The sequence below is a fragment of the Topomyia yanbarensis genome, chromosome 2 (genome assembly GCF_030247195.1).
Source record: "Topomyia yanbarensis strain Yona2022 chromosome 2, ASM3024719v1, whole genome shotgun sequence".
Lineage (NCBI taxonomy): Eukaryota > Metazoa > Arthropoda > Insecta > Diptera > Culicidae > Topomyia > Topomyia yanbarensis.
The window spans coordinates 168,775,971-168,803,740 of NC_080671.1; the positions used below are offsets into that span (position 1 = coordinate 168,775,971).

Here is a 27,770-nt window from a genome sequence, read left to right on the forward strand (position 1 = left end):
CCTCGGCGATTTCCGACGAAAAATCACTAAAGTCTTGAAATTGATACGCCACATGAAGATATCTTTCAGTTAACATTTCAGAATGGTAGATATCACTGTGGATATTTTGTAACATGATCCTTCATTTGTCAGCTACAGTGCCAACTTTGGATCACTCATGAGAGCATGTAGTTGTATATCGTTCACGAAAACATTGGTCAGCAACAATTGGCGTTGAACAAGCGTTTATTACCCATGTGCACAATCAATCAAGCGACTTCCACTTTGGAAAAGTGCTATACCCACATAAACAAAAAATGACTTCAAACAACACCGATTTAACACTGAATAGGACTGTTCACGTACGAATCCCGCACTCTTCTAAGGTTTTTTTTGAGTACGTACAATTTCATTAAAATGAGGTGCCAAACACCATCCACATAGTAGTGAACTGGTCTATTCTATGCAGTTAAACTGTCCGTGCGGTGAATTGGCGAATGAGTAGAACACGTTCGATGGAACTGATTTAGTTTTGCGTCATATAGTCGAGTCGAAAGAAGGAAAATAAATACTCACGCTCCGTATCCGACTGAGTACTCTTTTGGCTCACCTTGGTATTGTAATTAAGATATTAATCTGCAAGTAGCCGTGTTTTTTGTATTGCTACAATAGCAAAATACACGCGTTTGTAGCAGTCCCAGTCCATTTCAGGCTGCGATACACTAAACTAGCCGTAGAATGTTGTGACAACTAAATTGCTACACTTGTTAGCGTATAGCAGCTCATGGTGATAGGAATGGTATGCCGGAACGACTGGTGTCTTTATTTTACCTGACAGATCGTTTGCTAATATGAGGAAGGAGTTATCAAACAAAGTATCATCAAATCGTAAAACATGCAATATGGCGAAAATTGTGAAATATTCGTGTTAGAAAGCGTAAAAAATGTAATTTTCATGTTACGATTTCAACCAATGCTTTGAACGAAAATGGCTAACAAACGGTTTCAAATGGTTAGGATGATAAAGGATAAGGTGAAGATAGACTAATTACCCTATGTCGACTGCGTGGGTTGTAAATTTACACTTTATCGACGATATTATGAACAAAAATAAACATTTTGAAAAAATATAATGACTACAGCAGCAAAGTTAGGAGTTCTAAATACTTTTAAGTTTTACCACAGATAACAGACGTTTATGCTCAGAATAAAAGTTTGTAAGCAAACGTACGATGGTAGCACAGCGATCGATTCCAGGCAATCGAGGCACAACTGGAATGTAACGCATGTAGCGAACAGTTGAGTAGATTGCAGTAGTGATTCACTGATTTTCAACGTGCATCGACTTGTAAGTTCATACTAGCTTTAAATAACAAAGAAATTTTTACCCAGAGTAATAGTAATCGCAGCCACTAGTTTGTATTTGTCAGTAGTCCCGCAAGCTGTGTATTTTGGTTAGTATTTTTCTGTATTTTTCAAGCACGTTTAATAACATATGATAATATTAAATTATCATTCAACATCGAAATTCAACTACATGCTGATTTGGATTTTTATTTCATTTTTATTGCAGGAATTGAAGAATAAATCTGTCTGAAGTGAAATTGAAACATTATTGCTAATTGCAAGGTAAGTTTACTTTCGGGTTTTTGTCCTGTATTGAGCTATGGGCCAATCATCTTCGCATAGATCCTTATGTGTATATTTGAGATTACAATATTTGACGATAGCGAACGGAACGTTTAAATGTTCAAGAAAATTACTTTAAGTAGGAAAATTAGATATTTTTTAGAGTGGGACATGGTTATATGAAAAAAAATAAAATTTGGCTCCGAGTAACTTTTTGGGTCCCATTTAGCTCCCAGAACAACTCTGCAAATTTTTAACTCGATCGGTGAAACTATATTTTTGCGCCCACGGTTTAAAGTTTACATGGGATGTTGCATGGGAAAATTGTCTTTTGCAAATTAATTCTTCCAAGAGTCGCCCGTTATCTTCTAAAAATAAACAGATGTCTGATTTTTATAGAAAATTTGTCAAGGAAACAAAGTCTAGAAGACTGCAAAACGATCTGATGCTTGCTGAAAAAGTTATTAAGCAAAAACCGATTGATGCCCTAAAGATTGAATTTCACTTTTCATAGCATCACTGCTTCTGACGGTTTTATTAAATGCAAAATTTTTAACTTTCTCTTATTATGTACAAAAGAAGCCTCAATTTATCCCTCAAAACCTTGCGAAGTGACCAAATAGTATAGATACGTTAAGACAGGATTAAAACAAAATTGCGTATAATTGGACAACCAACAGCAGTGGTGCTAGAAAAAATGAATATTTTATCAATCGTCAGAGCATCAATCGGTTTCTGCTTAATAACTTTTTTCTCAAGCATCAGATCGTTTCGTGGTTTTCGAGACTTTTTTTCTTTGTTAAATTGCCTATACAAGCCACATAACGATTCATTTTTAGGAAGTAATGGGCGACTCCTGGAGGAATTATTTTGTAAAAGTTAACTTTCCTATACAAAATCCCATGTAAACTTTAAACCGTGGGCGTAAAAATATAGTTTCACCGATCGAGCTAAGAATTTGCACAGTTGTTCTAGGACCCAAATGGTACCTAAAAAGTTGCTCGGAGCTGGAATCTATTTTTTGTCCCACCCTAATATGATCGAACTAAAAAATTAACCTTTTTATACTGACGAGGTAGAAAAATGGTGTCTTCGACAAAGTTTTAGAAATGATCCTAGTAAAGAATTTTGTTGAAGAACTTGAACTTGTGGGACTAAAGGTTATAGATTTATAAGGCGTTTTCTATGGAAGCCCCCTTAAATCTATTTTTTTTTGGTATAACTGTTTTTTGTGACTTTTCGTGCAAACTATGTTCTTTACAAATGTGTAGATATTAAAACTACATAATATTGTCGAAACTTGTATGTAAAAATACTCATTCGTTACAAAGTTATTGAAGATTTTTACATTTTTTTTACACCAACTTCAACTACGTATAAGAAAGAATGGTGCAAACCAAAATGCACGAACAGGCACTTTTTTAGCTGTCTAAACTATCCACAATAAAGCTAAGAAGGTTTGGTGCGTGGCACTTTATAACCCTATGAATAGGGTAAGTTTACTTTATCATGTTTTTTTACCTTTTCCATACAAAAATCAACAACAATTTTTTTTTTAATTTTTTGTCCAAATTTTTGAAATTCTTGGTTTGATGTTCAATTACAAGTGTGAAATGTGAAGTTTTTAATATCATTGGAGATCCCACACTAATATATACTCAAATAGACATGTCGTAATGAATTTAATGCTTACAAAAGGATGTCATATCATTAATTACTAAATAATAAGATATATTAAAAAAAAAACTAGATTTAAGGGGGTAGAAAACGCCTTATAAATCTATAACCTTTAGTCCTACAAGGTCAAGTTCTTCAACAAGATTCTTGAGTATGAGCATTTCTAAAACTTTGTCGAAGACGCCAACTTTCTACCTCGTCAGTATAAAAAGTTGATTTTTTTAGTTCGATCATAGTAAGCTATGTCTAATTTCAATTGTTATCAGATTGTTGGGAATATTCATACGAACAATTCCTCCAAAGACACCCTGTGCATAAATTCAATGGTTTGGCCTCTAGTGAATTAAGTTCACGCTTTTGGGGTTTCCGACCACTGTGCGCCGATGGTTAAGGGGAAAGCGTGACTGCTGTTCACCCCAGTCTGGAATCATTCCCAGCCGAGGTTATTAAGTTTTTCTGGTTTGAAACATCTGTTGTCACGTCTTCCTTCGGAAGAGAAGTACAGTTGTTGGTCCCGATTCATATGTTATATGTTGGTGGGACAATAGCTAGGGTGGTGAAGTCGTCTCTCTGTCGTCGGTGGTAGACAACAGTTCGGACAGAGGCCGACAGAAAATAAACATTAATAAAAAGATATATTCAGATATGTCTTCTGAAACTAATTCCGAATATCGTCTTGAAGATCTAAAAATTAAATTGAAATTCCTTATTGCTAAAAATTATTCTTTATAGATTACTAAAATCACAACCTTTTTTTAAAAGCAGCATTAAAAAAAATGAAATTCAGCTTTATGCAATGCATAAGGGCCAACTCTCAAAAAGACAAACAAAAATTGTGACTTCAAGAAGCATCGCTCTTAAGACCCAATGAAATTAAAAGCCTGTTTTTTTGTCGTTTTATCAGTAAGAGAATCGAAAGCCCGAAAACGCTCGATCATTAGTATTTCAAATTATAAGTTCATTGAAACTAGAGCACTGTAACTAGCCGGGCCTCTGAGACTCCTTGCCTTTTTGAGGGTTAAAATCGACCTACACGTATTTAAACCAATTTTGGAGGAATTTTTCATCTACGATCAACATACAAAAACCCATTTTTTTCAATTCAACCATCCCTCGGGCCATGGGAGCACCCGCGTTTTGCTAAAACGCTTGATTTTCATTTAATTATGTCTCCGGTTTTATTTACTCTGAAATCAAACCGCGTTCGTTGAAAGAAATTATTCGAGGTATCTAGAAAAAATATTAGGTTTTGGCGGTAGTGCTGCCAACTGTACGATTTCCAGTTAAAAAATCAATTTTTTTAATCGCTATGCGCATATTTTAATTTTGAAATTTCTATTCCCGTCGTATTCCTCTAACATTTTTCCATAAAAATACCTATAACAACAATATAATTTGAGCCTGTTCTAGGATACATCGTTTCGAAGACAAAAACTCGCATTTTCCCATATAAAATTCTACTATTTACTATTAAGAAAATTTTCAAATGGTCAAATTGTCGGTACCCGCTAGAGGCAAACAAGAATCGTAGTTTTCATCATTTCTCCTCTACTACACTTAGGCACAAGACTACCAAGCAAAATAGTAAATTTTTGAAAACTCATTATTTCACAAAAATGTTTAGTTCATGCGAATCGAGTACTGATACACAACCATGCACTGCTAGGCCCCATGCAAAACTGACATCACTGCGTTAAAAGTTTAATAACTTTTTTTAACAAAACCGGATTGACTCGAAGTCTTCGACAATGTTGTAGACAATTAAATTATCTTTCTTATTTTCACTTACAGTGATAATACGATGCATACAGTGCCGCCTAGCGACGAAAATGCGAGCTAGTGGATTTTTCTCCATGTAAATTGTCGATAAATCACATACAAAACTTCAGGCACGTTGGTCCAGTAGCTAGACTTGTCCGATTTGCTTCAAATTTGGTACAAGTACTCCTGGTGGGACTAGGAATCGATAGAGATATTTTTTTCATTTTACTCTAGTGTGCACTCAGTATACTCAAGTTGTTTTATATCGTTTTACGCTTGCGATTTTATATGGGAAATCGGGGATACTTTGTTTTATAACGGTGTATCTCAGGATAGGATAAAATTGTATTGAGGTTCTATGTGTTTCATGCAAAAATACCTGAGGAACACGATGGCATTAAAATTTTCAAAATTAAAATATGTGTATTGAGAGAAAAACGAACTTTTAAGATATGACTAGAAAAATCACATAGTTGGCAGCACTGCTTCTAAAAAATAATACTTCTGCAACAAATTTCATCAAAAAACATCTTTCAGTTTGATTCTAAAGTAAACATAATTGGAGATTTCATATAAGGAAGTTGTTCGAGGTATCAAGAGTTTTGGTAATTTGTCAAGACGAGGGGTGATTCCAGAGCCCGAACAGTGGTTCAATTAATAGACAAATTTGGATTTTTATATATTGGTCGTAATTGAACGCGGAATGTCCCAGAAGCTTTACTTTTAAAATGTCGTCGAAATGATCATTGGATCGTTAGATCGATTTTTAAAGTCTTTAGAACTGTGGATCTTTAGAGTTTCGTATCTGTTATTTTTTATCTTTATTCTTTGAGTCATTGAATTGAATTTGGTGTTTTGTGATTTTTTGCGTCTTTAGATACTTTTTGGACTATTAGATAATTCGAATCTTTTGGAGCTTTGGATTCTTCGATCTCTCGGCACCTTCGAATCTTCCGAATCTTTCGATGTTTAGATGTTGGATCATTTATATCTTTCGGATCTTTAGATTGATAATTTGCAACCATTGAATTTTTTAATCGTGTCGTTGGGATTTAGAACCGACTTGGTTCTAGCTTAGCAACGACGTGTTACTGAGCTTCGCACTTACTTCCTTATTGGATTTGATAAAGAATTTATTTTATTTTTGGTTTTTAAAGTTTCTTTTACCCGGAGGGAAATCTAGCAGGTCATAAGCCGGAAGTACGACTTATGATGACTACGGTTTTCCTAGCGGGTTGTACCTTGGAAAGGAGAAAAAGAAATAGATTATATGATAAAGTATACTTCACTACCAACTCCTCTGTTGGTTTGATTGACGTCTGCTGGGCGCTGGTAGGGACCTCTTTAACTGCGAATCACTACAAAGGAAAAACGTGTCATCGGTTTCTACTTAGAAAGAAAAATGACTAAACACCTGCTATGGGAAAAAGCGACTGAACGACTGATTTAATTTCATATTCTTAAAACTATATATACAAATTCCTAATCTAACTATTCACCTACCTACTTAGTTCTAGCTATCCACCCTTCTCGCTCACTCCTACCGTGATGTGTTTTTTATTCCCTTCCGCCGTCCATTCGGTACGGCCGGCAAATTATGTTCCTGCCTTCTAGACTGTTTTAGGGTGGGTAAACAATTCAAATCCTAAACCCTTTGCGCTGGTAAACAAATCAATTCTATATCTTTCGGCGCGGGTAAAATTATCTATTTGGTATCGGTCTAGACCGGATACCTTTATGTTGGATTATTTTCCCACGACCGTCGCTAGATCACTTTATTATTATTTTTATCTTTTACGGCCTTCGTGGCGGTACTTGCGCCTCGCCGGGATCGCCTACGTACACAATGCTGTATTATTTGGCAACCGTCTGAGAGTTTTATTACTATCGTCCCTTCTAGACGATAATTGCTTTCTTCGCATTTCCTCATGGTCCTTGCCAAGTAACTTACTATCATAAATTTCACCAGTTACCTGGAGTCTCGTCCCTGGTGGAAGCTTAGACCACCGTATGAATGGTGCAATTAATGCAGCTTGGGACACGAGCGTCGATGAGTAATTACGGCTATCATGAGGCCTTTTGTTATTATTGGGTAATTCGCCCACTCTCAATATATGCTTCCTTGAGCAATTTACTGGTTGATACATGAAGGCTTTCAGCCAACTTCAAACGTATGCATATATGTACCGTGAAGCGATCCTGAGCTCGACAAATCGATTAATCTTAGGGTTCATCCAAAATATGGAATATTACATTTTCCGAGTGCATTTAATATATTTTTTCTTCATATTTACCAATAGTACCAATGTCAAAGACTTCAAGTGAAGTGGGCGGGGGTCTAAAATTGTCCAAATGATGTGAAATTTTGGTATCTGAGCTTACTTTGACATTTGTCACAATGTGGAAGGGAGGGCCTTTGAGATTTGAAAAAAATCGATGCCCTAATCTCACTAACCAAGCATAATTTCCGAAAACGCCACTTTGTAGAGATTTTTTAGGTCGAATATCCAACGGTTTTGAATATTCCACGCTCTCGTTAGTACTGTTTCGGTTTCGTAAGCGCCGGCCCGTGCTCCAAAGAGCAGAGCTGCAAATTTTCAGCAGTTTGTTTTGAACTCTTACATTTTTCGAAGCTCCACTGCGGCATGCTGACCAGGGCTTTAACCGGCCACTGCAAACTCAATTATCACATGGCAACTATTCAGCGCGCTGAGTCTTTTTCATGTGATCTTTGTGAATCCGACTACGGAACCTCATATCATCTGATATGCAACTGTCCAGCGGTAGCGCAATTGCGATTTCGAGTCTTCAGCCGTCCTTATATAGACGAAACCATGTTTGGTCGACTGAAACTCAGAGACATACTAAAGTTTCTTATCCAATGTGGTAAACAGCTTTAGGCTTATTCGCAGGCAAGTTGAACTACTTGCGATTTTAACTTACCTGTTGTTTATTTTTGTTTTGTGCTGTTATTTTTCCCACCCTTCCAATTCTACTTCCCCACACCTCCTTGTCCTTTCCTTCCGCTCAGGAAATGATGAAAACAGACGGCAAGGCACAAATCCCCGACTATGTACGGGGAACGTGCCATTTGAGCCAATATATTCTGATTCCTGATGTTCAATTCGCAGTTGTTCGTTTCCATTTTTCATTCAAACAGCCGACCTGCTCATTCATTTTAAATTTCATTGACGCTGTGAAAATCTCTTTACTGGGGTATTGACTAGGTTTTTCAAGCAAAACTACTCTGAATATAGTTCTTACTGTCCATGTAAGTTTGAAAACGCAAGACATGACGACATTTAACCTAAACTGGCCTCTACAGAGCAGATGACAGCTTTGGTTGGTGAATGAGAAAGCATCAATTTGAAATGAAGACGTACGATTCAGTTATGAAAATCACGCCAACTTGAAAGAGAATGATTGAGGGAAGCTTTGAATTTGAATCATGGTTGGGTTTGATTGAACTGAAAGTTGGCATTTGAAAATGAAAATTTGCACCATTGCCAAAGAGTGCTCATCGATGTTTCTCTCGTTAGTCTGTCGACGAACTGGCGCGTAACGTAGCATATCTAACCCAGTTCCTTCCCTTGCTGTACACACATAACCTAGAGCAGCTATCTTTTGCCCACATCTGCATTTTAGCATATTGGTTGTACGTGCTAGCCAGGGTCAATTAAATTCCATGATGTTATGTATGGATATTCTATAAAAAATTGATGATTGAATCATTATCATTGTGGTAGATTTGAGCTTGAGCTTGAGCCAATCTTGGTTACCACTCTGTTGGTGATCGGGACTAGCTGAAATTGCACAGAGAATCAATAGATGATAATTCCTAGGAGCAACAAATCCTTCAATATATAACTCCCACCAGTGATCCTAAGTTGTTCAGCGACAAATAACGGCACCGACCTTGCTCGGACATAGATCGCAACAGCAAAGGGAAGGCATGTGTGTCCGATACATCTTTTTGCAAGAGGCCCCGTGATTCAAAATATTAGAAGTCTGTGGGCGCCCGGCTTCCAGGAGACCCATTAGGTTCCTAAAAATATGTTTTAGGAATAGCGGCGAAAACTCAACGTAGGGGTTAGATATTTTTACATAGAATGTGTATGCAAAATTTAAAATACATCGGTTAAGTAGTTTTTGAATGGCTGTTAACACCGCAAATCGCGTTTTTCCAGAGATGTTGCATTGCAATGCATTTAGTAAGCCGGCATACTTCGTAGATTGCAGAATGATGGCTCTTATTTCCACCCAGACTTAAGGAGCATTGTTTGAGAATAACAATTGATCCAGTCCAAGCGAGAATTTTGTCTGAAAACCACCATTGCGGGCCACGACCATCTTTACCTTATTTGGAATACGACAAAGAAAGTGTTGATGTGGTACTTACTTAACGAAAGGCCCCGACACTCCCATAAGTACTACGTATTGGGTAGTAAGTGGGTAAGCGATGCTACTGAGAAAACATTTTCGTGCCAAAAAAGTTTGAATAGTTTATTGACTGTACGTAAATGTTCTAGATGTGAAGGCGTTTAAACTCTGAGTAACCGTTTGTCGAGAGTTTGTTTCATCGAAAACGACTTGAACTCCTTACAGCTGGCTGTCGGGAGTGTTGTCGATAATATAAAATGGAACATAAACAATGAGTTGAAAAGTGGTATTGTGGACCATTCATAAATTATGTTACGCAAAGATTGCCCAATACTAAATAACTTTTTCTCATATTACCACGCTCTTTATCCCCTTGGTCAAGTACGAACCAAATGATTTCGATTTTTCCTTTTTGCCTTTCTCAATAGAAAGGTATTGCAATTGCTCTGAAAACCGAGTTTTTAACGGAGGCCCGGAGGGCCGAGTGACATATACCATTCGATTCAGTTCGTCGAGATCGGCAAATGTCTGTGTGTATGTATGTGTGTATGTATGTATGTGTGTGTATGTGCGTCTGTGTGTATGTGACCAAAAATGTCACTCATTTTTCTCAGAGATGGCTGAACCGATTTTGACAAACTTGGTCTCGAATGAAAGGTGCAACGTTCCCATAGGCTGCTATTGAATTTCTAATGGATCCGACTTCCGGTTCCGGAATTACACACACCTAGAAAAAATAGTGTAAATTTACGTCTCCTGACCCTGACATATACGAGCATCAAAAATGACTTAGTTTTACGTTTGCTTTTAATTTTACATGACGTTTAATTTCGTAAATCATGTAATTTTACTCCACTTACAGCGTTTGTTCTGAATGGTAGGAAGTGTAATTTTATGTTATTGCGCATGTAAAGTATACGTTTCATGTAAAATTAAACGGAACACGGTAATGTTCCGTCATTTCGTAAATTACGGTTTGTTGAATTGTGTCATGTTTGCAAGTACGTCAACGATAAAATTCAGATTTTTTTGGTGTGCAGGGTGATGAGTACGAACACGCAGAAAATGTCGATTTTAATAAATTCTGCAATGAATGTATAAAGGTGAAAATTTTTCCAAAATAGGAACAAAACTGCTTCGATTTGTAGTATTAGGTCACTAAAATCCATGCAAAGTCTATTTGGCCAAAAGGTAAAAATTTCGCTAAAATGTCTCTCAAACAACTTAAATTTGCTGTTTTAGGTCACCGACGGCCAACCAAACTTCCGTTGACTACATTGACCACCATAGACGGTTCCGGAAGTGCCCAGGAAAAGCGGCAATCTTTCAAAATTTACGAACTCACATCAGTTTCCCGGAAATGGTTGGGCCGATTTTCACAAACTTAGTCCCAAATGATAGCTATAATATTCCCACAGATGTCTATAAAATTTCGTACGGATCGCTTATATGGGTCCGGAAATATAGACTAGATCGTCCGGTCACATATGAAATTCCCATATAAGCCGGAACTCAAATTTTTTTTCAACGGGGGGACCCCATGAAATTTCAGAAATCGAATTCGTATTTTTGATGCCAAACATCTTTAAAATGCATGAAACGTCGAGATTTTATGTTACCTCGAAATTTTTTTTTTATAAAAATCGACTTTTTGGGACTTTGCCGATTTTGCACCTTTTTCAGTTCAATATTACCGTGGCTGTTTTTTATTTTTCAAAATTTTAGAACTCGAATAATGATTTATTTTCCTGTATATAGTTGTCATGTGATGTATAATAATAAAATGTAATATATGCATTTAAAAGCTTTTAATGAATATAAACAACGCACACATTCTCGTGATTCATGATTGAGAAAGGCACAATTGCACCGCTGGGCGGATTGAAATAGGTTTTTTTGTAGTAACACAATATTGCCGCTGCACGCAAAAGTGTCCATGTTCTATGGAATTTCCTATATACATCGTACAATCGTGCGTAAAACGGCCGATTGCTTTAAAGCATATGACGTGCTCCCCATTCCATTTATGTCACTATTTGTCATAGCTCTTCCCCCTAATAGCGTGGCCAAATTTATAAATGGTCCTTTATAGATATTTGACAAAAAATTTGTCAATTTGCTTCACCCAAATTTTAAACAAATAGCAAGAAAAGTACACTATTTCGAAGTGAGCATGCACGAGGTATTTTAGGTGGATTTGGCATGTTGTTTGTATTTAGATTAAAAAAACCGGGGTAAGGATCCAACAAAAAACTTTCCTTTTTCGAAATACGGTTCTTGAACCAAAGTTTTGAATGCCTTCCTTCCATACTGAAGGTGGAACAAAATTATTGTTACTATGTATGTATACCTGTATGTTGAAGATTAATTTGTGCTATTTATCGAAAAGAGCATTTCATCACAAGCACTATAAGATATAATCAACTATAATATATAAAATGCGTTAACTTATAATGAGGACCGAAGGCGAACCCTAAAAATTTGATTACGGTCATAACCATAATTTGGGTCTCGGAATTTACGATGGCAAACTAACGTTTACTATTAATTTGCTGGACATAGCAAGAACAAGGTCTCTGAAACTCTGTTCACGACTGATATAAATTGCCAATTATTGACAGTTGAGCTAATTAATTTTGCTTCCTAATCTGCTCTCTTTTATTCACGTATTGTATCTCCAAGTATGTTACATTATCAAATGTTCTCGAACTAATTAACTTAATTTAAATATAACGTCAAACATATTCAAACTCATATCCTTTGATAATTAATACCCAAATTTACCATTCGATTTGAATAACGCGGTACCTTGAACAGTTTAAAACCTGAAAATCCCGATTCATCTAATGATGATTACTACTTAGGTTATTAAGCTGAATGCTCTCAAAATCCATATGAATTAATAAACGTGCTTCGACAGTAGACACACAGCCCTAGACTACGACTATTGCCATCATAGCTGGTCGAGCTATTTCGTACACCTATCTGTCAAACAAACCTACATTGTCTACGAGAAAAATCTCCATCAAACCAAATCTTCACCAACGACAATCTTAATCTAGTACTTTGTATCTACTGCTCCCTCGAACCGCTTCCCGTTAGGCGCCTTCGCTGCTCAAGTTTATCGAGTGATAATAACAATAATCGAGGCAATACACTTCTGACACTACAGACAGAAAAATGGAAGGCAAAAAACAACAAATAGGAAGCCGGATGACCTACAAATGCAGTACATTCAATACCGGGCCAGTTGGGCAGCAGCAAAACGCAGACCAGTCAGTAGACCGATGCGCGATGGGGAGGGCCATCGAAAATTACACGCGACGCCACACGTGAGGGGCCGGGCGCAAGCCGTCAACGCGTTCATGCCCAAGCAGCGGCAACATGTGGGCAGATGAAGCGTACTTTCGATGGACTTAAACGTCTTATTATCCGGCTTCCATTGTGATACGGTTTTCCAGCCAAATAATCCTATTCGTTTATTTACGCAAATTACCTCCATCTCTATGAGCAGATTTTTTTTCTCGATGATTTGGAATAGTTTTTATGCGTTCATGGTTATGATTTGTTACTTTTCTGAGAGGTTAGGAAGCAGTTTGGGGGCAAAGGTTTGGGGCAGCATCTACAGCATACTCAGTAATTTCAGTGAAGTAACGGTGGTTTCGAAAAGGTTTTTTTTCTTTGTGAAATGAAGGAATATATTCATGCTTGGAATGCAGTGGAAGCTCAAACTAAGCCGCTGTAAAGTTTGTTTTGTACTTCATTTTTTATGAAAAAATGGTCCAAATTAATAACCATTCGCACCAGGTATGAGCAATCTTGAGATCTTGAGATTTTTTGCTAGTCGTTTCGGCTTTGGGTTTTGGGTCATTAGAAACAAAAACATAGTTCGTTATTTGTACTCGGTCGACAGTACAAGAGATGAGATGGGAGATGAGATTTTTCTTTGTTAATCGAAAGTTATTCTTCATAGGGTACACTACTGAACCGAGCCGGTGTTTTCTGTCATTATTTTTCTTTCGTTGGAATCAACTTAACGCCCTAGGTTAACCCTTCAATGATCTTGATTATTGAGACCATTTCAAGCTTATGGCTTGCTGGCACGTTGTTGTTTTTCGTCTCTTATTTTTTTTCGCCAAGCAAGATTGGTTATAATGATAATTAGTGCAGCAAATAAAAATTACAAACGACTACACTAAACAGTATCGGCTTTACATGATGTAACTTTTGTATGTTCTTAAAAAGCGAATAGAATTAAAATACAGTAAAGTTTTCTTTATGTCGGGGATACGTACAGCATTCAATATAAAAATTAAATCAAAGATTTTTCTCGCGAGCTTAAAATTCCGCGAAACGACTCTTAGAAATTAGTAGCGACTGGCTCAAAATACGTTGATCGGAGATTTGTGCCTTGCCTTGATTTGTCTTTTCATTATTTCCTGATTGGAAAGATTGGGGAAGTGGTAAGGTTAGGGAAAATAACGACACAGAGAACATAAATAATACGGAAGTATTCTTCACTCCCAACGGAATAAAAGACACTTCTCGATCAGTGGATATATCGACACCCTCGAGAGGTATTCAGATAACAGAATGACAACACCTTCGAAGAGATATTGTCATTCATATATCGCTTATACTATAGCTCTTTACCACACTACTTTGAGGACATCCGTAGACACTCAGTTTCCGTATCTTTTTTTTAACAATGAGCACAGATGTCGGTTGTTAAGCATCGCTAGTATCCAGTTCGTGATATAAGACGATGTCCTTGTGCTGCGTCCAAAATGGATTCAAAAGACACGTTGTCAAAAGCACCTTCAATATCGAGAAAAACCCCTAAGCTAGATTACTTTTGCGTAAAAGCTTTTTCAAAGTTGTAGGCAGCATTTTCCAACAGGATGATAGTAGATTTCCCCCGCTGAACTGCATAATGCATAGCATGCAGCGGGTGTTCATCCAAGCTAACATCCCGAATGTAGTGATCGATTAAACCTTCTACTGATTCGAGGAGGAAGGAGGTCAGACTGATCGGTCTAAAACTCTTTGCTTTCTCATAAGTGACGCGGCCACCTTTGGGAATTTCCCGCATTGCTAATGGAATGTATCCTGTTGCAAGACTACAACTAAGAACTTTTTTCAAAATATGCTTGAAGTGTTCATGTCCTCTTTGTAGTAGAACTGGAATGATTCCATCTTTTCACGGAGACTTACACGGAGCAAAACTTCTAATCACCCATTTGATCGATTCGGTTGTCACAATTCTACGAGCAAATGCCCAAGAATCAGAACTACCCGAAAAGAACTCAGAGACAGTCGTCAGTGATGGCCTCGTACAGCCTGCAAAGTGTGTGTGTGTGTGTGTCAAAAAGACAGTTGAGTGCTACATCTTTGTCAAACGAGTATGCACAATCAGCAGTTCTAATCGAACTGACATGAAAGTCTTTCGATTTCGAAAGTAACATATTTTTGTATGCTATATGGCTCGAAACTTAAATGCCTCCGACCCGTTCCGGCATCTGCGATTCCAAACTCTACTACATAACTTTTCAGGTCGAACAATTTCGGTATTCCACCAAGCTGTTCCTCTAGAAGCACGCATAACTCGAAGCGGACAAGTCTCTTGGTATGCTGCTACTATGAGTGACTTTATCCTCAACATCATCCATGTCACTTAGAGATTCAATAATCGGAAGATACCCATGGAACCTAGTCGCGAAGCCCAATTCGTAGATTTCGGATTATGATATGTAACGTTATCTATCACTCTGTGCTCATATTAAACCCACACTTCGTGTACGAACTCAAACACGCTATTTGATACCAAAACACGTGCACATGTTCGCTTGCACAACCGAACCCCATGTACGTACACGGTGTACGTACGCAAAGGTTCGTGGCAACAGTTCTCTCTTTCTTACTCTCATCATCACTAGAATTGACTCTTTTTGCCTTGTGCGAGTCGTTCTCGTGTACGCACCTGGTGTACGTACACGGATGTTTGAACTAGAGTTTGTACATCGTTCGCTTGGGTTCGATGTTCGAGGCGAACCTATACATCGAGACAAAGCATGTTTGAGGTTGAACGCGAGCACGAAATTTTGTACATAAATACAAACATTTCGATGTTCATTCTGGATTACAGAATTCCACATTACAAGGAGTACGCAGTGCCAAATCATGCGGGCGCACCTCTCTTTTATCGTCTCCCATACACACGAGAGTTGATTGCGACGCTGCACAGAGGAGTAACTAGAACAAATTCTTGGCCAATAACCAAAATATTTTTTTCGATTTTTAAATTAGTTATATTTTTTTTACATACCTAAAAGCATACTGCATAATGTGGCAAAATAAAGAGTATGTCAAAAATTGTTGAAGAATTTTTGCATGGATGCAAAATAGTGATATTTTAAGGGGTTTTTAATCATTTTTTGTTATGTATCCAGCAAAATCGCTTTCATATGATGATGACTGTGTTAAATAAGACAATATTATAACAAACGTAGTTGAACATAACTATTTGTATAACCTCAGCTTAAAAATAACTGAAAAACAGTGTTGCTGTATATTGGACCAGCTTTAAAAGAAACCTTTTTTTAACATTTTATTCCAAATTTGAATGTGAAAAATTTACATGATACGGCACGATCCGGCAATGTTGCAGAAACAACATTACAAAACAAGATTCTGGCTATCTAAAAAACATTAAATCTCTTCCGATCTTGTCCGATCCACAAATTCCAAGCGATTTGAAAATATTGATATTTATACTAATTTGAGGTACGCCGAAATGCTGTAGGGCCAAATACTATGTTTGGCAAAATATATCTCTATGAATATGTGCACAGGCATCCCTTTTCTTCTTGCTTTTCCACTGATCAACTGCTCATGCAACGGGAAAAACAAATGTATTCACAAGGATCACCTCAAAAATACTAGTATTCGGAAGGATATAGAAAATTGTCCCCTGTACTGGTAGGTGGATAGATTCCAAATTCTCCCAAAAACTAGTTATTGTCTATTTTTAGTTCATATTAAGGTAAAATAACAGCAATAACCGCAATAAATAGTTTTGGCCAGGATTCGACCCCAGTTGCTCCTCTGTGCGCTGTCACTCTCAACTACCTATTTTGTGTTGTTCTGTAGAGCGAAACCTTCGGCTCGGCTTAATATATTGTGAAGTATTATATGATGGAACTGAATGAAGACGACTTCCGTAAGTCAAATCACTTTTTTCACTGTCTATTTTCACTTTAAATGCATTATTCCCATGTAGAGTAGTTCGAACAGGCATTGTTTATTTGGAATGCCGCCCAACCAGGACTACGATCTTTAGCTCCCTTCTTGGATATAGCTGACTAGGTACCGCACATCTGCTTTAACCGCCCGTTCCAACAGAGATGTTATTCATCGCACTTTTTAACTTGGGGGATATACGCTCTTCGATTTACCCAGCATACTACCAAACATCCAACCAGGGTTGGTTACCAGATCTTCATCAAGGTTGGCATCACGTGGTGGTAGCGATAGCCGTTTTGTATCAGAGGTGAAAATGTGATCAGATGGATTAGCTGGGGTCTAATATTGCACCTGATATATTAGAGTTGTCAAAACACGTTTTTCGTGCGATGATGCCCCAGCCGGAATTTGAAAATAAAAGCTAAAAAAAGAAATTTTTGGAGCCAACGTCAATCCTGCACTAGCTTAGTCCTGTCACTAAAATAGTGTCGGATTTTGATGAGTCGGAGTCGAAACGCAAATTCCATAACTAGTTTAAGAAGTTTAAGTGGTGTCCTACATTAATATTCCAACCGGAACCACTGGCACAAATCACTTGAAAATATTGCGATTTTCTCAGTTTTAATGCTTAATTTAGGTAAAGGTGGTATTATTATTTATCGCATTAAGTATTATTTATTTATAGAATTGGGCAATTTATCAAAAAGAAATGCGTCTATAATTATTTTGGTAATTTAATAAGGCCATCATACCAATACATTGTATACGGAAAAATTCTCAATTTCCATTCTATATAGCTTAGAATTTAATAATTTTATGTTTTTTCGCTAAATTATGTTACCAACAGGAAAATATAACCAAATACTACACAAAATGAATGCTGTAAACAGATCTTCCTCGATGGTCTCACTCCAGAGTTCCATACCAGAATGACCTAAATTTATGCATAAAAATACATTTTTTCGTCTAGATTACACAAACTAGAATTTTGCTTGATTTTTTTCCTTAGAAACACAAAATTAGTTACAGCAATAACCAAAAAACTCAATTGGAGATACCTGGGAAATGGTATGTACAGAGCCGTAGCCTGGTCTTCTAGCGCCCTTGGCGAAGTCTCATTTCTACGCCCCTCTGGTGTTTATATTGGCTTACTTTTTCTGATCAACTTTCGCACAATAATTTAGTGTGTACCTACCATGAAAATGTCACACTTATTCCTACTTATTTTATGATTTATCCGCGGCGGGAACTACCTCGGTCAACTTTACACAATGCTGGTAAAATTAAGGTAAATTGAAAGTTTCGATTTTTGTTAATGTTAGCAACATTGTCAGCAAATACGGGTTATCAAATTGGTCCAGAAACGGATGATCAGGCAAGGAATTTGCAGCTGCGAACTTGAAACTAAGCCTCAGTGCTGGTTGGGCCTACGTTGGGCTACGGTAACTTTGTGATATTGTGTAACTTCTCCGGTACCGAGAAGAGCTTCCATTCTTACGGTACGGCATGGGATTATCTTCTCAATTATCACCATCGATCTAGCTTTCTCCACGATTTTTGCTACAGCTTTATAGAGGTGGACTAGATTTCTGTCCCATTTGTGTTGCAATAAAACTGTTAAAACGGGCGATAAAGTTTGTAATAATTTTCGCTAATTTTATAAGTCTTTACAGTGTCTTGCAAGTCAAACATGTTCGTTCATTTTTTTCTTCTCATGACACTCATTTCCAACTCGACTTTCGAACAGTAATCAAGTTGATACCTGGACATGGTAATCTTATTCTCAGTTATTTTTATGAATTAACCTCACATATTTTACACAGAAGATCAAGATTTTAGCGCCCCCTTAATGATAGCGCCCTTGGTGGGGGCCAACCGCACGCTACGGTTCTGGATATGTATCCTCCGTAATGAATTCCACTTCTCCGAGCTTGAACAAGAGACCAACTACTAAACGACTGGCGTAACGTAGAAGGCGCTCGACAAGCTAAGAAATTCATACATCCAGATACAACGAGAGCCAAAAAACTAATGGATCTAAAACGTATAGACTTACGTATAATCACAGATTTATTTACGGGACATTGTCCTGCTAAGTATCATCTCAAAAAAATTGGCAAAAGTCAAGATGACATTTGTCGATTTTGTAACTACGAGCCCGAGAGCTCGGAACATATTCTCTGCCAGTGTGCAGTACTATTTCTTCGAAGGGAGCGATACTTCGGAAGGCATCTTATGACGCCTCGCGAGATATGGCATACCTGTCCCAAACGGATCCTCAGCTGTATTAATAATGTACTACCCGGTTGGGACGACACATGTGTACCAACAAACAACTCGCTTCCAACTACATTGGATTCGGGCAATTTGTAACATGTAAAGCAAACAGGGGCAACCACAAAAGATATCCTGAATAGTGGTCGCAGTGGCAAAGTTTCCCCTGAAAAACTAAGGTGTTCCACGCCGAACGTCGTGCGTACGGATTTCGAACAGCGGATTGAAGGCTAGCTATATTCCCGCGACACCGCGAAGACCAGATATCTCGGCTGGGATTGAACACAGAATTATTGGAGCAGTGTTTCCACCAGTAGAGATTTATGTTCGAAGAGGCAGAATTTTCGAATTTTATGTACACAAATTCTATAGAATTCATATTACTGTTTACTGTAGTATCAAACACTATCCACATTCCGCACTAACAACCGCATTCCTCCAGTAATAGTAATTGTGACAAATTAAGGGAATCGGGTAAGGCGGATTTTAAAATATCCAAATTCCCCATAATAGCTATGCAGCTCAAGTATCAGAAGACGAAAGGAAATCTTTACTGTTACTCTCGTCGTAGTAACCTGTCGCGATGTGTGAATTTCAGAAGCAAAAGGTGGAGCTCCGACCAAACACGCTAACTGCAGGTGTTTCCGTATTAGGTCAAGTATTTACACACTCTTACATTGAATGAGTTCTAGAATTTTCTACCTCACGAGTTTCTTTTCTGAACACCGAAAACTTTTCCTTCATGTAAAAGTTGGAATGGACAACGTTTATGATTATGCGATTTACTCTGTTATGATTATGACCGACCAATCTTTGTACGGCAACCTGAAGATATCTAATACTCTTTCACTGTCTCGTTACATTATTGAACCACTCTGATAAAGTTCATATACTGATGATTTTTTTCAGTAAGATAAAATTGTAGATAAGTTGTAAGAACGTGCCTGGCAATGAACTCTACCCCTTACGAGTGCAGACCCTGAACTGTGCAACTGTATACGATCAAGTGCAACAAGTCTGCAGAAATATACACCGAGATGCAGAAACGCTTAGTATCTTCAATACGCAAATAACTTAAACCAGCAACTGGCAGAGTCAACTAATGCAACCATTGCTCACTCTTGACCCGATTGATGTTTCATTGTAGAATCAATGCCCAGCACAATCAGCAATGCCGTCCACTCGGATCTACCACCGATGAGGTTCGGTCCGATGCTTACAAAGAAATCACCATTGCGTAATATAAACGCTAGCAACAACGATTAAAGCTAATAATAATTTGCAAAAAAAAACTAGCCACCGCGAAGCAATAGCCCCGACGAATAACCGACACTACGTTACACATGAAACGAACGAGAACGGAGCAATGGCAACATTAAATTTATACTAAACATGCAATAATTATTATAAATTTCACGTAGGCCCTACACGGCTGAATATGTATGGGATCGGTACCTAAAGCGCATATATGATGCATAGAGTTAGAAATCTAGGCTGCACGCGATGGTAGCAAAAAGTTTCAATCAGTAAAATACCTTCATGCACTTATCAGGGGGTGGTAAGTGCATTTTAATGCTTCCACTTCATAATACACAACGCTCTGTTCAGTTACCATGGATCACAGCGAAACCAGACGCAACACCCTACAGTTTCAGTGCTATACTAAAGCACAGAAGCGGGGAAAACGCTAACGAGTGGAAAACATATGTTCGCAAGCCAATCATTGATGTTGTGGCTCGGTAAAGTCCACCCGAGTCGGAAAATAGGCCCATTCGGTTCCACGCGGGGCAGTAGTAAGCGTAATGTTGCCGGGAGTGCTGTAGCGCACCTACTAGCGTACTAAACAACAATTCGCGCCGACATTCATTCATTCATGTATTTGAGCGCGGTGTTTATCAGTAATTTGCAACCATTAGTATCATAAGCTGTCGGATATTCAATAGCTATATGTCTGTCTAGGAGTAAAAATAAATGGTTGATACCACCCCGAACATGAATATTATGGAAAAATCACACCTTCTCTTTTATTTTTTGTAAATTCACATGCTTACCCTACTTTGCATCACAGAAACAGAGTAATATCCAAGACTACTAGAAAGGCTTGGATTAAGTCTAGCATAATAATCACTAACAGATCATCATCACTATTCGAGTTTATTCAACAAAACAATCAAATCGAACTTGATCAAACATTTTGCATGCTCTTCCAAATTAGAAGTTTTTATGAATTTATTTTTATTTTACGAAAAATGCTATACTATCAGCCAACAAAACAAAAGCAAAATTACGGAAAAGAGTTAGATTTCAATGTTTCTATAATGACCAAACCTAATGGCAGAGTGTACTTGCTAGTTCAATTCTCATTCAAAAAATACTGAAATTTATCTGGAATGCCAATCCACTGACCCACTAATGATTCTTGTCTGATTCGTCGTCACGCACGTACCACTATCCCAGACTTTTCTCAATTCGATACTCTACGCCGGAAAGCGATCACACGTTTTATGGACACAGCATCGGAAAAGATGACTATTCTTTACACTTTAGAAGAAAATAGCCTCGTCCATCACGTTAGATGAAAATGTAGCACACACTTACCAAACGTGAGTAAATGTTGGTAATACAAGCCTCTATATGCGTGGCCGTGTGAAATAGTTCGACTTCTATGAACCTAGATTTTTATTATCCGGCCCCTAGATTTTTATGATCCGCATCTAAGTGCGTAGGGCCGAATACATGTACCCTTTACAAATGCACAATGAAGGGTAATGGGTACATGTACTCGGCCCTACATAAATTCTAGGCATTCTTGTATATTTCACTGTATGATTTGTATCTATATGGTTTGACCGATCATATGAACAATGCAATTTTCTTCGTTTCTTCGATTTTCCAGAGCGAATCCAACATTCGATTAGTAAAATGTGGTTTAGTATCATTTGCAAATAAATCGACAATGGTTCTGCGAAAACTTGCGATAAGCAACCCAAATTCAAATAGCAATACAGTGTGTCCCGCATTTGTACGTTCACCCTGTTTTTTCAGGAAAATATTTTTTCTTTCGAGCAAACTGCACCAAAGCTCTGGTACGTTTCGTTCGTCCCACATTTATACGTTAACCCTACTATTTTTTGGATAACTTTTTTTCTATTCACAAAAACTGCTCCAGATTTTCAGCGTTTATTTTAAAACTTAATCAACGATTTTTCTCGAAGTTTGGAAACCTTGGTGCATCTTTTTCCTTTGTTATGGCACGTTAAGTGAAAAAGTTGTCGCTTATGTATACGTTCACCCTATTTTCTCAGAATAACGTTTTTTCATTGCACCTTATTGCACCAAATTTTCAAAGTTTATTTTAAAGCCTAATTCAAGATGTTTCTCAAAATTTCGAAGCTTTGGTGCATTTCGTTCGTTTATTATAGCAGTTTAAATGAAAAAAGTTGTTCCTGCATTTATACGTTCACTAAGAAAAAATATTGTTGTTCCCAAAAAAATGCTTTACTCCAGTAAATATCCGGTATTAATCAACGCTACGTTTATCAGTCAATCGAATTCCCATCATTTTTGAATACATGTTTCCTTCGCTTTAGCATTAACGCGAAGCAGTATTCGTCAGTAGCAAAGTTCAAGAAAGCAATCAAATCATTCTAAAACAAGATCAGAGCAAGAAATATAGAAAATAGAAATAATTAAATACCGAAGCAAATGAAACTTGTATTTGAAAATGATGGGAATTCGATTGCATACTACATAAAGTGTTAATAATTACTGGATAAATTATTTAAATAAAGCATTTTTAGGAAAAACTATATTATAGCCTAAAACTTTGTGCTCAATAATTAACCAAGAATAACAATCAGAAATTATTCCCAGTATCAGGAGAAGCGATGCATTCTATTAGTATCGTGGTTGCCAAAATTTCGTTTTAAATCATTCTGAGAAGTAAAAAAGTTATCAAAAAAAAATGGCCGCGCAACAAAACTTTAAGAAGTAACCTGAAACAATTAATAAGCTAATCCTTTTTATGCTAACTTTAAATGCTTATGGTAACACTTAAAATCCTTTCTTATCGAGATTCGAAAAATGACAGCTTTTTATGTGTCTTTTATCATCAGCCAATTGATTAAACAAATGCAAAAAAAACACTTTTAATAAATTATAGCAAAATGGTTAAGTGAATTCATTCGGGTTTTTTTAACCAATTTCACTGTTAGGTGAATTCAATCGTTTTTTAGATACGTCCAACAGATTTGCAAAATTATTCTGTAAAATTACTTTGAAGACGCCAAGTCTCTGCGATGAACATAAAATTTAAGGTATTCGGAACATTTGTTCATATTTTAGATTTTTTTTATTCGTTTCCTTTTACTATATTTTTTTCGATGTGGTAAATAAAGATAGATATATTACAAATACTGCTTTTTTCGTGTAAGGTTTCAGTTTCCACCCACATCTATACTTATTATCAGGTGAACATGCGGCCCCTAAAATAGACCCGGGCCTGAGAACAGTTCAGAATCAGAATCGGTTTTTCATTTTCTATCAGAATTCTAATAAAACGCGCACAAAAGGCCGACAGATTTCTGCCAGAAATGATTTTGCTTTGCTCAACTTCTGCTACCTTTCAGGCAGCGGGCGGTGACTGGATTACTGCAATAGAAATAAAAATACATGGAACCTAAAAATGAGCGATCAAAAATAAAAGTCGCAAGGACAAAATATGCTTCCTAAAATCCGCTTCAAATATATTAAAATATATAATATAATAAATAAATATATATTCATTATTATAAACCACTTCCGAAGAAAGTTTCCTAATGCCTATTCCATGACGAACAGAAAGAGTGTTTTTTTTTAAATTTACTATTTATCAATAGAATGAGATTGCCCAAGTAATTTTCCTTCTACGTCGACACAAATATTTTCTTTGTGCAGTCATTCACACCCCCACCTCAATCTTTGAAGAAAATTATTACGGCTGTAATATTGAATGCATGTATTCAAAGCTGCAGTGCCTACATATCCAGTTGAAGATCATTTCATTTAAAAGTATTACTTTTTGCTTAGAGAAAAATATATAATATGTCGGTCTCACTGTAAAGAGGAACATGTCTGTCTTTGCCGTGATTGGTAGATTTGAGCGATTCGTAGTAACTCCGCCTAAGCTCGATCCCTACCAACCGCAAACAAAAGATCACTCCGTACGATTTTAATCCTGTTTCTAATGACCCTGCCAATTCTAGTTTTCCTATCTGTACTTAAGTACCATGGCTCTAAATTTTCGTAACTTTCCCTACTTAGTAATCTCTAGCTATTTTTTTATTCATTTCGTTTATTTGATAGGCACAAATGCGTTAGCTTGGCGGTGCCAAATTCTTTTGTTTTACATTTTCAATATCTTAAAACTAGGAGGTTACAATGTTTAATTTTTTTTAAAGAGAAAAATTTTGCAGCTATCTTAAGACTAGAAATAAGATTTTATATACAAGAGAAGGGGGCAAAAGATTTTTTTTATGAAAAATTTTAAAACAAGGAATTCAATAGTAATAGTTTTTTACGAAATATTTTACAGTTATCTTAAAACTAACAATATAGTTTGGTACACAAAAGGGGGAACATATATTTATGAGAAATTGCACAGATGTTTTAAAACTAGGGATACAATTCTATTTACAAGATGGGGGGCAATAGGGATCTCTAGCTAATTGATGTCGTTAAAAAGTACAAAAACAATTGTGACTACTTACTAGTCGAAATAAAAAAAATATAAGAAAGTTTAGAATGGGTAACAATCAAACAAGGTCATTTCTGATTTCTGTATTATTACGACAAATAAAATAGTCTACAAATGTGGTGGGTCTAATCAGAATGCTTTCGATTAAGTTTGGTTTTTTAAGAAACATCAAAAGAAAACAAATTTCACCCTGTTAGATGAAATTTTTATGGATAATATGCTCAACACCAATTATTGAAGCTTCCTCGAATTATGAACACAAAATAATACATAACGATTTTCTGAGAAATCGAGGGGGTCCGAATTACCCCCACAGTCCTAATAGCCCCAGGTCCCCTGACTATTTTAACACCACTCGTCACTTTCGGAAATAATTTCAGTAATGTATATTTTTTTGCAGAACAAATCCCGATCTCCTTGGTTGTGTGAAGTCAAATAAAATCCGAATACAGTATAACTATCCTTGGTTCCTGGTGAACAGCGCACTGAGATACAACAGTTAACTCTAATAAAACCGCACGACTATGACAAAAGCGTAAAACACGTCGTAAGGAGCAAAAACATGAATAACTCAGTGCTCACGAAACATAACCAAAGTTAAGTGAAGTAATTTATATGGATTATTGTTATCAATTCGCTGAATACATAAATGGAATATTAAATGTCAACAGGAATACCACTTAGCCTGTGCGCCTATAGTCCACAAGACAATAGTGGTGCACAGAACTGGTTTCCTTCAAAATCTCAATGTACGAGTCTCACTAAGGTGAAATGAGGTCATCTCTCAAATTTCCGGAAAATTAATTACCCAAAACTGTCCATTCAGTCAGACTTCTCAGTGGTGGGCCTGTCCACCAAAAACAATTGATCGTTCCGGACCCCAAAACACACACACGCGTCACCTGTCAACTTAATACTAACATATGTCGTGTAACCAGATCCCGGCCTTCTTTCTTCAATCAGAATAATCCCCTGATGGTAACTGCTCCGATTTTCACATTCTCAAAATCAGAGATTCGGAACAGTGCATAATTATTCTTCGAGCACTTGTATTTAGAAAGTCTGAGTTTTCTACATCAACATTAGTGAAACTCAATAATATGGACGGTAACCCTTCGCTAACCAAACCAGTCCTATGCGTCGTAATCAAATGAACTCCCCCAGCCCTCTCGTCGTCGCCGGAGGATGTGTTGAGTCATAATCATGCGATTGCAAACGAGGCACGTTCTGTCAACGTCAGCAGAAAAGTCACCTCCCTTCCTTCGCCTTCGGCGTCACACCAGGCCTGTATGTCATTATTGTTTTGTAGAAAGCACTTTCGGAGTAGAACTAAAGTCATAAACCAACAAGCGTTTCGCGTTGAAACAAGACACCAGTCCCTCTCCATCACCTACCGGGTTTCAAAGCACGAATAATGTAATGACGCCTAAAAAGAGCTGACAGCGACGCGAGTCGATGTGCGTTGTCGGCTCATTTCGAATTCAACCTCCATCGTGACACGGCTCAGTTAGGCGAGAGAGTCGATTCGATTAGATTACTTTTCTTGCTGGAGCTAATCGTAGCGTTTGGTAAACAGCAGGTACTAAACACCCATTGATTCACCGGGACAAATGAGCACGGCCCGTTGTCTTGTCCAACCGGGGAAACCTTGATCCAATTTTTAGCCCGCATTGTGTTACGGAATAGGTTTTGTACAGTTAGTCGCAAGGTCGGCGTCAGGTGAAAATTGGCAGATGGAATAATGAAGGCGGGCGGGTCTTGGTCATGATTAGAACTATTGTGCTTTTACCTACGTTCGATTGCTACAGATTTTTTCGCTGCATTTCTTTAGGCAGGTGGTTACAATTATTTCAAGAAGAGTTGAATATACTTGAAAAAACCTGTTTTAATCCACCTAGCCGTGCAATTGTGCCTTTCTCATTTCTTCAAACTATGACTATTGTGGAAATGTCTATTACATTTTTAATACACTTTGCACCAACACACGCTTGCCAGCTACGGACCTGATGTGCTACGTGTGGGGGTTCTCCTTATTTCCCTGGTTACGCTCCTGGAAAATCCATAAATCCTATGTCAGTCGAAAGAAAATTAGGTTGACGATTTTCAGAGTGATTGCACCTTTCAATATGAGAAATGCAAAGGCAAAAATTTGCCAAAAAAAACAAAAAAGTCAATCTTTGTCAATTTTTTTCTTCGAGATTTCATCAAATTTCGACGTTTCATGCATTTTAAACATGTGGCATCAAAAATATAAATTCGATTTTTAAATTTTCCTATTTAATTCCCACTTCTATGAACTCAGGAACCGTCGTAGGCGCACACCAAAAAAATATGAATTTTATCGTTGACGTAATTGCAAGCATGAAAGAATTTAACAAACCGTAACACGAAATATAACCGTGCTCCGTTTAATTTTACATGAAACATATACATTACATGCGCAATGGCATAAAATTACACTTACTGCGATTCAGAAAAAAACGTATATGTGGAGTAAAATTACGTGATTTACGAAATTCAACATCATGTAAAATTAAAATCAAACTTAAAAGTAAGTCATTTTTGATGCTAGTTTATGTCAGGGCCAGGAGACGTAAATTTACACTTTTTTTTCTAGGTGTGTGGCCAATTTCAAAGCGACGGGGTGTCATTAGTGATCTAGACCAGTGATTCTCAACCTGGAGTCCGCGGACCCCTAGGGGCCATGAAGTCGTTCCTGAGGGTCCGCGAAGAAAACTATATTTTCCGAGTCCATATTGAAATTTCATGTCTTATTTCTTAACAAACTGAAAATAACATATTGATAGCATACAAAATTGATGTATATCCGTGGAGGTCCGCTGTAACCCAGGGTGATTTCTAAGGGGTCCGTAGTATGAAAAAGGTTGAGAAACGCTGATCTCGACTGTTATAGAAGTATCAGTTTATACGTGTGGTCGCACTCTTAACCCTCAAAAAGGCAAGCTATAATTGTGACTTCAAGAAGCATCACTCCTCGGACCCAACGAAATCGAAAGTTTCCTTTTTGTCGTTTTATCAGTGAGAGAATCGAAGCTCCGAAAAATTCGATCATTTGTATTTCAAATTACAAGTT

General features: G+C 37.2%; 1 protein-coding gene across 1 annotated transcript in view; it reads left to right on the forward strand.

Annotated features, from left to right (window-relative positions):
* LOC131682066 (uncharacterized) overlaps positions 1 to 27,770 on the forward strand; it is a 311,928-nt gene that overhangs the window by 113,934 nt on the left and 170,224 nt on the right. Inside the window, exon 3 of the mRNA XM_058963245.1 lies at positions 1,553 to 1,608. The gene's annotated coding sequence lies outside the window, so the exon portion shown is untranslated. The remainder of the gene's footprint in view (positions 1 to 1,552; positions 1,609 to 27,770) is intronic.